This window comes from Eptatretus burgeri, chromosome 1 (assembly GCF_056783735.1).
Source record: "Eptatretus burgeri isolate ZD-2024b chromosome 1, Ebu_testis_v1, whole genome shotgun sequence".
In the NCBI taxonomy this organism is placed as follows: domain Eukaryota; kingdom Metazoa; phylum Chordata; class Myxini; order Myxiniformes; family Myxinidae; genus Eptatretus; species Eptatretus burgeri.
Genome location: NC_140961.1, coordinates 111702762 through 111718367, shown reverse-complemented (window position 1 = coordinate 111718367; position 15606 = coordinate 111702762). Strand labels below are relative to the sequence as shown.

Sequence of the window (15606 nt, the reverse complement as noted above, 5' to 3'; positions counted from 1 at the left end):
AGCAACCCGTTCCGTACTATCGGAATAACCGAGCGGTGTTAACGTCGGCCTCGACGGTTCCGATTAATTATCGGGCGTATTAAGCCCACTACCAACCCTTTACGTGAAGCAAGATGAAGATTCAATTAAAGAAAAGACGAAGCGAAACGGGAAAAACAATTCAACATAATGCACATTTATTCCTCGGCACACGGAGAGCACACATATACAATTACAACAATTATGCACCAAAAGCAATTGCAACAAAAGAAACACAACAATGCAGAGATACTATCGACTACGCGAGCACACGGCAACACTTACACAGTTTTACTTTACAGACGGCGCCGACAACACATATACTCAAAAGCAAAAGAAAAGGGCCACCCTCAAAGACAAGGGGGCAGACGGGGCCTGTGGGCCGCGAGATCGGGTGGAGCCTACCCGTGTCTTGTGATGAGCCGCAAATGTGGCGGCGGTGCCCCGACTCCGTGCTCCTTCGTGGGTTTCGTTGGCACTGCTTGGAGTGGGGTGGGAACGGGGCCCCCTTTTCGCACTATCTCAGCGCGGGGGGGGGGGAAGGGGGGAATTGTTGATGCTCTGGGGAAAGAGGATAGCTGGCTTGCTTGGGTCCCGCAACGAGCGACTCCACTGTGACCTCGACCGCGCTCCAGGCTTCCCCTCTCTGCAGCTCCCCGACAGACTCCGAACCCCGACAGACTGACTATCCTCCAGACCCGACTTGACTGCTGCTGCCACACTCTGCCGCTGCCACACTTCTCCAACTCGCCTTGACTCTTCTCCAACTCCCTTGACCGAAAAACTCTCACTGAATTCGCCCCGCGCTCGGCGCTTTATAGTGGTGTAGGAGAACCCATATGCAAATTTCTGGATCAGAACGAGCTCGGGGGTGGAGCCACGCTCGCCCATTGGACGGAGAAAAAGGGGCGTGAATCTCCCCTGATCCTCGAATTTGCATATATCGATTCTACTCCAACGCGCCTGGAAGCGGGGCCAAACCGCCCCACGCTTGCTGATTGGACGGATCGGAAGTGGGCGTGTATCATTCCTGATCCAACTTCTCCTCGGAAAGGCCGCTTTTTGCACCCGCGGCTCGGCGCGCGTCCCGCACGAGGCCAGGACAGCCTGACGCTCGGTGCCCACAAGCGGTGCGGGAATGGCCGCAGAAGGAGAGGCGAAGGTGGTGGAGGGTTTAAAATGGTGGTCCATGGCCATGGCGACGTTTGGAATGGCGGTGATGCGATGTTTGCGGGGGCGAGTTGTGAAGGTAAAGGTCGTGGCTGTTGGCGTTGTTGTTGTTGTGAAGCGGCGTTGTGGTTGGTGGTTGTTGTGTGCTGGCGGTTGAGACGTGGTTGGTTCAAAATAAACATAGAACAGAAAAACGGCTATCTTAAAGGGTCGCAGCCCGGATGAATCACATTTATTCCCTCTAAACAACGGGTTTGGGGCTAACTACACATGTACTTACAGAGATATCTCACCTACGGGACCTGACTGGTGGTTTGCGAATTTCCTCAACCGCAACAATACTAAACGGGAGGTGGAGGTGAGGTTCGGGGGTCCTTCCCCAGGAAATTTTGAGAAATTGATCATCAGCAACGACATTTCCTGTGTGTTTGGAAGTTTTCTGCAGTTCGTTGCATTCTTCCCGAGCCCAACAGTTAGCAGATTCACGATGACTAATGGTCCAAAGTGGAAAACCTGCTCAACCGATCCATAGTTTTAAAATGGCCTGTGCATACCTGAAGTAGGAAATGATGGCATTGACTGTGTGCTGGGCAAACACCGAGGTTGGGTGAAGCGCCACACCGCCATGCGCTGAGGTTGCTAAGCTTAGGGCAAGGGGTCTCCCCACAGGAGAGATCACATAGGATGGCAGAATGTGAATTATGTTATTTCTCGGGAATTATGTTATTTTGGAATAAATACTATTTTATAACTCGGGAATGATGTCCGCTTGTGTTTCGGATGAAAATGTCACACACATCATGTGGGGCTATAGGGAAGTCATGGTGTGTGTTCATGAGGGACAGAAATGGCATCCGACTTTCTCCCATGGGATCTCTTCGGTCGGTCTTCAGGTACCACAGGCAAGAAAATGAGCATTCAGCCTCACAGACACCTTCAGGGAGAGTGCATCCAATATGGAGTAGTACTCTCGACGGAAATTTGTCTCCATATTATGCCACACAAAAACAATCCTGCAGGTCGAACCTGTTGTACCTCATCTGCATTTATTTTACAAGCCAATCCACACATCATACCAAGTTATTCTACGATGACTGGCACATCCAAGAGACAAACATTGCTGGTTATCCTTCAGCTGAAAGAGCACAAAACTTCTGACATCCATAGGTTGTAAGATATGGGAAGTGCAGAGGAAGAGGGAACAGCACAATATTGTTTTCCTTGGCTCAGATGATCAGGTCAATAGCTATGTGGCTTCTGTGACCATCATACAGGAGAAGTATTGAGTCTGAATCATCCCTACATTGTACATATTTAATTAAATGGTCCTGCACATAGTCTCTAAAAACCTGGGAATTTGACCATCCCGTTTGTGTCAGGATTCCATCAGCACCGACAGTTTTCCTCTGCATCAAGCCTGGCACCATTCGCTGTCTGGGAAAACCAAAAGAGGTGACATCTGATTTTTCCCTGTGCATTAACCACTCCACTATTGCTAACAGTCTTGCTTCTTTCAGCCATGCCATCTTGTGGTTGACATCCTTTACCTGCAAAAACATTAGGTGGCTTGTATTCTGTATTGACGCCCTTCCCATCGACATTATAAATAAGCTGTGGTTTGTCCTTTAGATTGCATTTGGTTAGAATATGGTCCCGTTCTTTGAAGTAATTTGTAACTGATTCTTCTGATGCACAAAGTGATCTAACTTCATATAAACTTGATGGTTTTACAATGCACAGCTCAGGCCATCTTCCCATGAAGTTCTAGAACCACTGCAATACTGAAGAACTTGTCATCTTTCCGGCGATTCTCGGGGTGAACAGTGTAATCTGTAGCCATGGTCAATACCTCAGTCCTTGTGTAGCCACACCCTACTGCAGGAATATCTTTAATATGTGCTACCAGCTTAGACTCTTCGAGCTGTGACAGAATATGTTCAGGACCAGATCTGGTACAATCAACAGAAACTCTACAATCAACTCTAAAGGTAATCAATGGGACTGCATACTGTAGAGATGCTCTATAAACAGCAATACCATCTACCTCTACTGCCTGATGTGCTCTTAAAAGCACAGGCGAGTATGAGCGTCTTCGTGCTGGTTTCGAGGAGGGGCTAAGCTGAAAATACAAATAAAAACAACGCTTACATAAAGTTCACATTTAAATATGTGGCACTTTTGAGCTTCCAAACATTATAATTTTTAACAGTCGTGTCCCTTTGTTATCCCGCCCCCCCCCCCCCGGAGGGAGGGAGCAGGATATTGTAATCGTCTGGTTTGTTTGTGTTTGTTTGTCTGTCTGTTAGCTACTCTACGGCAAAACAGCTTTAGCAAACACTATCAAATTTAATCCACAGGTGGACAATGAACCTTGGACGATCCCATTAACTTTTGGGTCCAATTGGATCAAAGGTCAAGGTCAAGGACACGAAATGATCAAAATCGTTTTTCGCTCATAACTTCATCAAAAGTGATCTGATTTACTTCAAACTAAGCTTATAGTGAACCTTATTCTATTTGTCACTTATAATCCTACCCATTCCTATAGTGAAAAATGCATATTTGTGAAGATTGGTAGGGTCCAAAGTTTGGGGGTCATGGTCATTGGTCAAAATTACAAATTTTCCATTAAAACTAAAACATGGTTACGAAAATACAACTTTACGGGAAAACGGCTGGCTCAAACACTGTCAAATTGCATCCACAGGTGGGTAATGAACCTTGGACGACCCCATTAACTTTTGGGTCCAATTGGATCAAAGGTCAAGGTCACTAAAAGGTCAAAATCGTTTTTCGCTCATAACTTCGTCAAAAATAATCCGATTTACTTCAAACTAAGCTTAGAGTGAACCTTATTCTATTTGTGACTAAAAATCCTAACAATCCTATTGTGAAAAATGCATATTTGTGAAGATCGGTAGGGTCCGAAGTTTTACGGTCATAACTTCGTCAAAAATGGCTTAACTGACTTCAAACTAAGACTAAAATATTTCTTCTTATCAACATTCAGGTTAAGGATGTATCAAATTTAAATTTGATCCCCAAAATAACTTTATGCCTTAAATGGGCGGGATTTGTTGTGCCTGGCACCACTTTTTATGCTTATTTCCATAACACTCTCGATACAAAAATGAGCATCCTTGGTTACCGGTACATGAAATATCAGATGGAGTTTTCAATAGTTTTATGAGTAAGAAAAAAAAACTCTTGCATTCATGTTATTTGTACAAAATCAACATATTTTACCTTTACTCGAAGCATGGTTCTCAAAAGAGTGGTGTAAAATGGAGAACAATGTGTTGGCTTCCTGCTTGCTTCCATGCTTGTATGTGACATCACATCAAGGGAAAAATCGTGCACTGGAGTGGAAGCTATCGGAAATACATGATCTCGTATGGTCTGTCGCAATGACATACGAAAAGAAGTCGGTCATCTTCCTCTTTTTTTCGGGCCTAGTATGACACTCACTCATTTTGTCTTAAAGTAAAGTTAGTGATACTGTGATAAACTCGATACGATTGATCCCTATGGAGACAGCATTGACCAAGTTTAGAAGTGTTCAGCACTATCGGGTGAACGAGTCTACTCATTTACTCGACGGGAGAGGGTGTGTTGTGTTGACAATGGCACGTGCATATCCTTGTACATAGCCTGGTGCATATTGTGGATGATAAAATGCATCCAAACATACAAAATCAATCCCCAAATAATCAAACTGATTGAGAAAGCAATGCAGCGCTGGAACACCACATTGATATTATAGCACTCAGAAGGAAATATTGAAATACCAGATTGAAGATACGGCATGGGATCTTCCAGGGAGACAGTCCTTCCCCCTTCTTGTTTTGGCTGGCTCTGAACCACTGAGTAACCTCATCAACAAACAAGGACATGGATACACCTTAACAACCAAAGGAAGAACATTCAAAGAAACAGGAAAGGTGCCACACCCACTATACATGGATGATTTAAAGCTGTTCAGATCGAGTTACAAAAAATTGACAGAACAGCTAAAAACTAGTACAACAATTCTCTGATGACATTCAAATGGAATTTGAACTAGATAATTGTACCAAGTGCACATTTCTCCAAGGTAAACCAACAAAAACAGACAGCATTAAAATTGATCTTGAAACAACAACACAGCAGTCAGAAAATGAAGCATCATACAAGTTCCTCGGAGTACAAGAAGGCCACCAAATATGTCACAAACAAATGTGCAAAACAATCACCAAAGAATACTGATATAGAATGAAGCAGAACCTGAAAACGTGTATATATATATATATATATATATATATATATATATATATATATATATATATATATATATATATATATATATATATATATATATATATATATATATATATCTCTCTCTCTCTCTCTCTCTCTCTGAAGCACAATCAAAACTATAAACCAACTTGCAGTTCCAGTGTTCCAATACAGCTGTGGAATAATAAACTGGCCCCAATTAGAAATCAATATGTTGGACATCAAAAAAATTAATTCCTTACCATCCACAAAATGTTCTACAAAAATTAGTGCATTCCGAGAATGCACCTGCCAAAGCCAGAGGGAGGGAGCGGCCTGATGGAACTCAATCAGGTGCACAGAGCGATGAGTGTTGGAAGAGCTGAGCATCTGAAATGTTTAACAGATTATCAGATTCAATTTGTAAACAAACATGAACACAACAAACCTGAAAAGTATCCCTAATTCACCTTTTAAGGAATGTCCAAAAACAGGTGCGAATAGAAGATACTGCACAGGAAAATATAACAGCAACAAATACAGCCCCAACAATTGCAAGAAAGACAAAATAAATATTAACAAATATAGACCAACAACTGGGAGATGTCGTCCACCAGACGGTGCTCTCCTTGGGTTAACCTGAGGAGGTCCCTTCGGGTGGGTGCCTGGAATGTCCTATCCCTAAGAGAGGATGATCACCTGTCTCTGTTGTCATCTGGGCTCAAGCATTTGGACATCGGTATTGCAGCACTCTCTGAGGTTCGGAGACCGGATTGCGGCGAGATAATGGCGGGTGGTTACACCTACTATTGGTCTCATCACTCTGATGGTTACCATACCCAAGGAGTTGCTGTAACTGTGTGTAATAAGCTGACTCCAATGATAATTGAGGTAACACCGGTCAACGAGTGTATTATGAGACGAAGGATTCGTCACTCCTTGGGTGTTATTTCCCTGCCCAGCAGGCACACAACGTTGTTGCAACGTCGTTTGCCGGTTCTATCCTGACGTCAGAATTGGGTCAGTGGGAAGTTGTATTTGCAACACCCATGACGTCAGATTTCAACGTTGTGACAACGTTGTTGCAGCGTCGTGTTCTGGTTGTACCTGACGTCAGAATTGGGTCAGTGGGAAGTTGTATTTGCAACACCCATGACATCAAATTTCAACGTTGTCACAACATTGAAGCATGATGTTATTTTTCAACTTTATCACAACGTTCATAAAATGGAGTTTTTGTTTTTACCCTTTTCTTTGCACGCCAAAGAAACGAACATTGCAGTGCATGACACCCTTCAGCTTCCAGCTTGATGGAGCCCTTGACCCATAGGTCTGGGGCCAGCGGAGCACCGCTGTTCCACCAGTGCCATTATCAAAACATTGAAGTTGTATTGCAACATCATTATACGTTGCACAGTAACACATAATGACCACAACTTGAAAACAACTGTAATTCATAATCATTTATTATCACGTATCATGCAGAGCATGATTGTGGAAAAATATACAAGCAGTATTAACAATAATATCTTTATCCGTACCAAAAAAAGCACACTCAAATACAAACATACAATAAATAAAAGTAGATACCATTGCAATTGAGAAAAGTATACTAAAAATGGGGAATAAAAACAAATACCACATGGGTAAAAGTCGTAAATACCTTTTTGACAAATTCACTTTGTGCAAAGCACAATTAACAATTCAAATTCAGAAAGTTCTGCTCCATAGAGGAACTGTGGAGCTTCTCTATCAAATATAACTGACTGCACAAAGGCACCTTTAGGTACAACAACATCATCATCATCATCATGCAGTGTTAGTAAAACTTAAGCCTGGTGTTGGCTTAGTGGTTAGGGTGGTGGCTTGGGATCCTTGGGTCCTGACTTCAAGCCCTGTTGGCAGCTGAATTAAAATACACCAGGAGGTTGACTCAGCCTGTCATCCTTCTGAGGTCGGCAAAATGAGTACCAGTGGACTGGTAAGGGCAAAATGAGTACCAGTGTACTGGTATGTCATCAGCGGCATAGCCACGTCCCAACCAATGATGCAACCAGCAGCCATAGGCTGCACTCAAAAGAGAGAGAGATAGTAAAACTGATGAGAATTCTATGCTTGCATACATTATGGGCATTAGGAGCATAAAAAGGTATTGACAGATAACTTACATTTATATAAAATGTAATTAAAATTTTTGGCTACTGATGGCATACTACCCATTGTTACAAGATTCATAATTAAGCAACCTTAGGTAAGAATTATGAGAAGACGAAGAACCACATATAAATTTTGCTCTACGACATAATAGTTGACATTCAATCGGTAGAAATTCAGCAATGACTGGTAAAAGAGTACAATATGGGTCCGACTTGGGAAGTCAAACACCTTTCTGATTGAATTTCTCCATGATATATACAATTTAGAAATATTTTTACTTATGTCCCACAGCGGGCATCAATAGAATGAGGTGCAAAAAGACTTAAACAGATGATACTTGACATGATATGAACAGTGCATAAAATTATATAAAACTGAATTACAATCAGGCAAATCAATGAGACCAAATCTTTATCTATGTGTGTATTCATACAAAGAAAAAATATAAATCTAACATCATTAAGTATGAAAACACGATTTTGAATGCATCTCACATAAATAATTCCAAAGCACAAAAAATTTATTTGTTGGGTGTTTTCAATCTTAATTTCACAAGAAAATAAAATAACTTCATTCTGCATAAGAGTCTATGTAAATATTTTCACAATGTAAACTTAGGCTGGGTTTCCAACATCCAACATTACAATTAACTCTGCTGCAAATTCCTAATAATCAAGGAGGTGGACGGCTGGCACAGCGTGTTGCTGTTACTCGTTATTACTACACTAGTATGTGTCCGTACATGCAAAAAAAAAACTTTCAAACAACCACACAGGCCATTCCTTCGCTCTCGTAAATGACGACTGGATTGGGGCATTGTGTTTATATATAAATGCGCATAAGAAATCTAGAAATTATGAGAATACAGTAAGTCATCACTATCCGGAAGTCCGTACGTTGTAACCCGTAATGGGGAACGCGGCTGAGGGTCTCTTCCCCATCGGTCACACCTACGCAGTTGGTTTGGTATATAAATGGCCATAACTTGGGAAGCACTTGTCCAATTAATATCAAACCTTGAAAAGGCACACACTCAGGTCCCCAGCAATATAGCTGGCAAGTTTCAATTAGATCGGATCAGTATTTGTCGAGAAACAGCGGTCTCACACACACACACACACACACACACACACACACACACACACACACACACACACACACACACACACACACACCTGGAATTATAGATAGATGAGGGCTTGTTCCTGCCCGCACCTCCACACCGATCAGGGGCATATTTCAAATGTTGTGATATGGCAGTGTCCACATCTGCTTCTGTTGCTGTTGGCTGACTGGTCATGGTACTGTCTGAAAAATAATAAGAATTTCCACTTCATATATATTGGGCTTTATGATCATCAAACAAGACTTGCAATGTGAATTACACTCAAGTCATGCACATTATGAACTGTCATTTAGCAGAATTCATTACCTCTGGCAACTTTACAAAAATTCAGGTTCTGGAAAGGTCTCTTCCCATTCTTTCCCCACAAATTTTATGTGGACATTACAGCATTGGACATCACCCTTATTTTAGAAAATAAAAACAATTTAGTACACCAGTGTTCAAAGTCGCTTGTAACAAATTTTAAGTTCCACTGCCCTTAAAAAGCCTCAATTAATACTATTCTTTATTATATAAAGTTATTTTCATGTCTTTTGATAACCATGTTACCAAAGGAAAACAATTGTGCACCGAAAAACTTAAACAACTCCCCTATAGTGACAAACTACCGCAATGAAGGCTTCATTGTTACAAGCGGCAGTTTGTCGGCGGCAAAAGGGTTAATATTTTTTATGACAAAACCACATTTTTCGGCGAACAATAACTGACAATTGTTTTCCTTTTGCTTTTGGTTAGGCCTAACTCGTTAAAAGAGGACATAAAAACAATATATTATAAAAAATAATATTAATTGAGGTTTTTTTTAAGGCCAGTGGAACTTTAAATTTGTTACATTGTGGTACAATGCGGTAATTCGTCGGACTCGAACGGCCGAAGCATTATCCACACCAGAAAAATATTATATAAAGGTTCTGAACCAATTAAACTTGTCAAAAGTAATTTTTACAGAGTTCCCTTTATTTACCACAGAGCGGTGTTTTTTTTTCACCAGACCTGCGGAAAAACTAATTGATTAATTATTTACCGTTGATTTCTCCACACGATCAGGGCCATGTCAGGGCCATGTCAGGGCCATATCAGGGTCATGTCAGAGCCATATCAGGGTCATGTCAGGGCCATGTCAGGGCCATGTCAGAGCCATATCAGGGTCATGTCAGAGCCATATCAGGGTCATGTCAGGGCCATGTCAGGGCCATATCAGGGCCATGTCAGGGCCATATCAGGGCCATATCAGGGCCATGTCAGGGCAATGTCAGGGCCATATCAGGGCCATATCAGGGCCATGTCAGGGCCATGTCAGGGCCATATCAGGGCTATATCAGGGCCATGTCAGGGCCATATCAGGGTCATGTCAGGGCCATGTCAGGGCCATATCAGGGCCATGTCAGGGCCATGTCAGGGCCATATCAGGGCCATGTCAGGGCCATATCAGGGCCATGTCAGGGCCATATCAGGGCCATGTCAGGGCCATGTCAGGGGAGGGCCATGTCAGGGCCATATCAGCGACAGCTAAACGAGATAAACGAACGATGAAATCGGGTTCCGGAGGATTCGATCATCAGATACACGTTCCCGAGTCCAATGCTCGAACCACGATCGAGGGCCCCGAAGGGCCCGGGAGAGTTTCCATTGAATGTAACGATATAGATTCCAGCACACCGGTAACAGGAAGACATCATGGATTCTGTGATCTTTAAAACGTCCAAAAACAAAAGTGAAGATATAAAATCGATTGATAATATTATACTTACCAAAAATGATCACGGCGGAAGATAATTTTAACTCTAAAAGCGGAAGTCTTCTGCAGATTAAAACGGATTGTGTGTTACACTCAGAAATAGCTGAAAGTTCACAAGTTCAACCAAAGCTTGCAAATGGCGGCTCGTGATGCGGAAATAGGAATGAGCCAATCAGATCTCTCCTCCGGTGAAAGACAGACACAACCACACACGTCACGAGGTGGAAAAGCGGTCACCATGGCAACACACGAGGCAGAAAAAACAGTTTTCGATAATCGAGCTGTGGCTGTACCGCGTCGTGATCTGGTTGTACAACCAAGCGGCCGATTCCCGACGTCGTGAATCTTTCATACTGACGTCGTGTGCCTGCTGGGTGGTCTCTGTATATGACCCGACTGAGGCGAGCGATCTCACCGTGAAGGATGCAGTCTACGCCACGCTCGAGTCTGTGGTTGATCAGTGCCCCAGGCAAGATGCACTTCTAGTCTTGGGGGATTTCAATGCATCGACTGGAACTGATAGGGATGGTTATGAGACATGTGTTTGTCCCCATGGGTCTGGAAATGTGAACCTGAATAGCACAGAGTTCCCTGACTTTGCAAGAAGTCATGGACTTAGGATGGCTGTTTCATGGTTTCAGCACACACAAGCTCATCGCTGGACTTGGTATTCCAACGCTGGTGGTGTGGCAAAGGAGATTGACCAGCTGCTCGTTGATGGTCAATGGAGGATGATCCAGAACTGCAGGATCTACCGGAGTGCTCAGTTCCTCAACACTGACTACTGGCTTGTTGTAGCAACTCTTAAGTTTCAGCTTAAATCCAACAGAACGGTACCATCCCAACCGAGGCTGGAAGTTGGCAAGCTCAAGAATGAGAGGGCAGCTGAGGAGTTTGTGTACAGGCTGAGTAGAGATTTGGGGGGTCTGGGTGCTTTGGGAGATCCTCAAGAGTTGTGGAATGCCATCAAGACCACCATCCTTGATGTTGCAGGAGATGTCTTGGAACTCACCGGAGCGTGAAGAACAATTTTGTCTCTCAAGGGACACTGGATACCATTGCCCTGGGGTGGGCCAGGCAGGGTGAGGGCCAAGCTGAATGGCAGAGCTGAGCTGTTCAGGCAGCTGAGGCGTAAAACTGTACATGCACTAAGGGTGGACAAGGGTGCAAGGAATCTGTGAGAGGGTAGAGCATCACCTGTGGTCAAGTGAATTTTGGCTTGCTTACAGAGGAATTCACACATTGCGTTCGTCCAAGTGTATTGCATTCGTCTCGGTGTATTGCATATAGAGCAGAGGGTAGTTGGCTCCTGACAGAGGAGTCCGATGTGAAGGCTGGGCCAGTTACTTTGAGCGGTTGTACCAGGCTGATCCATCAGCTGTCAGTAGGGTAAGAATACTGATTCTGGCTCACTTTTCCCCATGTAAATGAATGGGGGATTTTCAGCGATTCATATTTTTTTCCCTAAAAATAAATCCCCTTTTTATCCCAAGGTATATTTATTTGTCTCCCCTTTTAACTTGGAGGTTGAACCTCATTGAATTGAACACCTGGGGGTTGAACAGCTCACTCATTGAACCTATAAAGATTTGTTCATTCTCAAATTCCTTCAATAGTTTAATTTTCTTTGCACAATAATCCCCATCTAAAATATTGATAAACAAAACATTTGAATCTTTATATTTTTTAAGATACCCCTTTTGTGCCATTACGAAATGATAAACTTCTCTTAATGCTCTCATCTGACCACCTCCTGAGCCACAGGTTATTTTTTGTTAAGCCCCGCCCACTTTTCTTTAAGCCCCGCCCACTTTTGCTAAGCCCCGCCCACTTTTGCTAAGCTCCGCCCACTTTTCATAAGGTATTTTTTCTAAGCCACGCCCACTTTTCCTAAGCCCCGCCCACTTTTGCTAAGCTCCGCCCACTTTTCATGAGGTATTTTTTTCTAAGCCACGCCCACTTTTGCTAAGCTCCGCCCACTTTTCATAAGGTATTTTTTTCTAAGCCACGCCCACTTTTCCTAAGCTCCGCCTACTTTTGCTAAGCCCCGCCCACTCTTACATCATTTCCAGTTCATCTCTGACTCACAAAGAAATCACTAGAAAATTACAGGATGTTATGGTTTTGAAAAATTTCCCAATGAAGGCTTGCCTAGGCTTGCCCAGGGAATTTCCAAAGGAAACCACACCCACCAGTCTTTCTCTATAAAAGCTTCAAACCCAGGCTCCATTTTAAACATTTGTTTTTGCTGGCAATGGTGTTTTGTGTGCTTGTCTCAAACTCTCTGTCTTCTATGGAACTAAACCTTCAAGTTGATGAACTGGATTCAAACCTCTTATCTATTGAGGTAAGATTTTTTATTTTCCTATTTTCAAACTTTGATTGAAGCATACTCATTTAATAATTAAATAACTTAATTAATACATTATTATTTTCTCTCACAGGAAATTGTGTCTGAAATACGAAATGAAAATACTGCTTTTGCTACAACTTGGGGCGAAATTGTTGGCTTGGTTGAAGACCTTATGAGCGACCAAGTCCCACAGAACGAGTTCGTCCTTGATGACCCAACCAAAGAGTTATACCTTGGAGACCAGCAAAATCCTGAAAAAGAGTTTTACAGCAATAGCACTCATTGTGAGTTATCAAGACAATACCCACTGAACAAGTTATACCTTGATGAGCCAGAATACAAGTTTTACCTTGGAGACTCACAAATTTTGAAAAAATCAAGAAATGAGTTCTGCCTTGATGGTTTAAATAACTACCTTGGAGACTCAGGAAAAGGGTTCTGCCAAGATGGTTCTAAATATGGGGCCTACCTTGGAGACTCACAAATTTTGAAAAAATCAGTAAATGAGTTCTGCCTTGATGGTTTAAATAACTACCTTGGAGACTCAGGAAAAGGGTTCTGCCAAGATGGTTCTAAATATGGGGCCTACCTTGGAGACTCACAAATTTTGAAAAAATCAGTAAATGAGTTCTGCCTTGATGGTTTAAATAACTACCTTGGAGACTCAGGAAAAGGGTTCTGCCAAGATGGTTCTAAATATGGGGCCTACCTTGGAGACTCACAAATTTTGAAAAAATCAGTAAATGAGTTATCCTTAAGAGACTTTGTAAGTTGGTTTTACTTTGAATACTTGAAATGTGGGTTCTGGATTGATAACTCACAATGTGATACATATCTTGGAAACTCAACGGGAATGTGGTTATACCTTGAAGACTTGGAAAGTTGGGTTTATGTTGGACACTTGAAACTTTTTTGGGGGCTTTTATTTATTTATTTATTTATTTATTATTATTATTATTTTATTTATTTATATTTTGGAGACTTTTGGAGTTGCTATCACTCTTTGGGATCTAAACCTATCGATGTAGTTCTTTGTCGGATGGTGCTTGATGGGAGCAAGATCAAGAAAGTTCTGGGAAGAAAGTGCAGGCTTACTCCCCCTTTCTACGTCATCAAACCTGAAAGCCTTAAAAGACAGAATTGGAAGAAGAGAAAAAAAAAAAAAAAACGTAAAATATATATATATATATATATATATATATATATATATATATATATATATATATATATATATATATATATATATATATATATATATATATATATGTGGAAATCTCATTTTGAAAAAGACTGTGTTGGGTGAGGATTGAGTTGGGGTTGAGATTTTGAATGTGAGGGTTGGGGTTGAGATTTTGAATGTGAGGGTTGGGACACACACACATACACATCAACAAACAAAAGTTAAGCCTTGACTATTCAGTTGAGGATTCTGTGTTTGGGGTTCACAGATCTAAGAACGTCCCCCTTGACACACATTATATACTGTTATACACCTCGGACTTGGCCCTCGAGTGTCCACAACGGTGTATAGTAGGAGGGAGTGAAGCGCCAACCTATTGCTCCCATTACACACACACACACACACACACAAACAAAAGTTAAACCTTAACTATTCAGTTGAGGATTCTGTGTTTGGGGTTCACAGATCTAAGAACGTCCCCCTTGACACACATTATATACTGTTATACACCTCGGACTTGGCCCTCGAGTGTCCACAAAGGTGTATTATCTGCTTAGTTTTGTCTTTTGTAATTCCTGTGAATAAAATGAACCTAAAATCTCTTCCCCTTCCAAATCATATATTTTATAAGTCCAAGGAACTGTATCTATTACATCTACAATTTTAAAAAGTTCTTTCGTCCATCGTTCAGTAAAACCCTTTTCAAAATGAGATTTCCACCTATATATTCTTACGATATCACCAACTTTGAACTTAGGTTTTCTGACATTAATCTCTTTTTCATATTTTAATTTTGTAAATGTTTCTGATGGCTTCATATTCGTTGACGTGTGAATCGTGTCATTATACTTATCCACAATATCCTGAATAAAAGATGACCATTGTTGTGAACCGAGTTGTGTGAATTTTTTATATAGTCTCTCTTTTAAGGTACGATTAAAACGTTCAACAACAACTGCCTTCCCTTCATTAAAGGTACTGTATAATGTAATACTGTTATTTTTTAGAAAATTCATAAATGTCTTGTTATAAAACTCTCTACCCTCATCAGTCCACAATTTTTTAGGTTTTCTCTTACTTTTATTAAATATCTGTTGAAAAGCTAACATAAGAGTATTACCTGTTTTGTTTTTAAAGGGACAACCCACGCATATCTACTCCTCAAATCAATAACGGTTAAAGCATACTTGTACCCCTTATCATTATTGAGTTCAATCAAATCAGCAGACCAGATATAATCAACTTCCTTGGAATAAACTTTCCTTCTCTGAAACTTTGTGAATATTGGTTTATGTAATTCATCAGCTAATTGCTCTTCAGTCTTAATGGCATCATTAGAGCCTATAAGTTTTTTGAATTTCCAAGTCCAAGTTTCAATTTAGCACTAATCATCTTCTTCACGATGAACCTATCAACTTTTTCTCTCAAGGTTGGATTTTGTATCAGAGACAAATTATACAACATTTCTCTATCGGCTTCATGCTTTTCTTCCAACGTTGTGGTATTCCCATAATCAATATCGTGTCTCATGCACACTTCATCAACTCTATTGATTGGTTTACTCCAGGATTTAGGATTGTCTGCCTCATCTAATCTTTTATCCAAGTTTG

General features: G+C 41.5%; 1 long non-coding RNA gene across 2 annotated transcripts; it reads right to left on the bottom strand.

The window, feature by feature from the left end:
• Window positions 1-190: 190 nt before the first annotated feature.
• Window positions 191-10616, bottom strand: LOC147035188 (uncharacterized). Of its 2 annotated transcripts, XR_015061631.1 has the most exons (6): window positions 10477-10616; window positions 8775-8907; window positions 5706-5832; window positions 4977-5060; window positions 4435-4587; window positions 191-2622 (listed from the first exon to the last, which is right to left on the bottom strand). It is a non-coding gene; the product is annotated as an uncharacterized LOC147035188 (long non-coding RNA). The 2 variants fall into 2 exon arrangements; XR_015061630.1 differs by lacking the exon at window positions 191-2622 and having other exon boundaries at window positions 3434-4587.
• Window positions 10617-15606: the final 4990 nt, after the last annotated feature.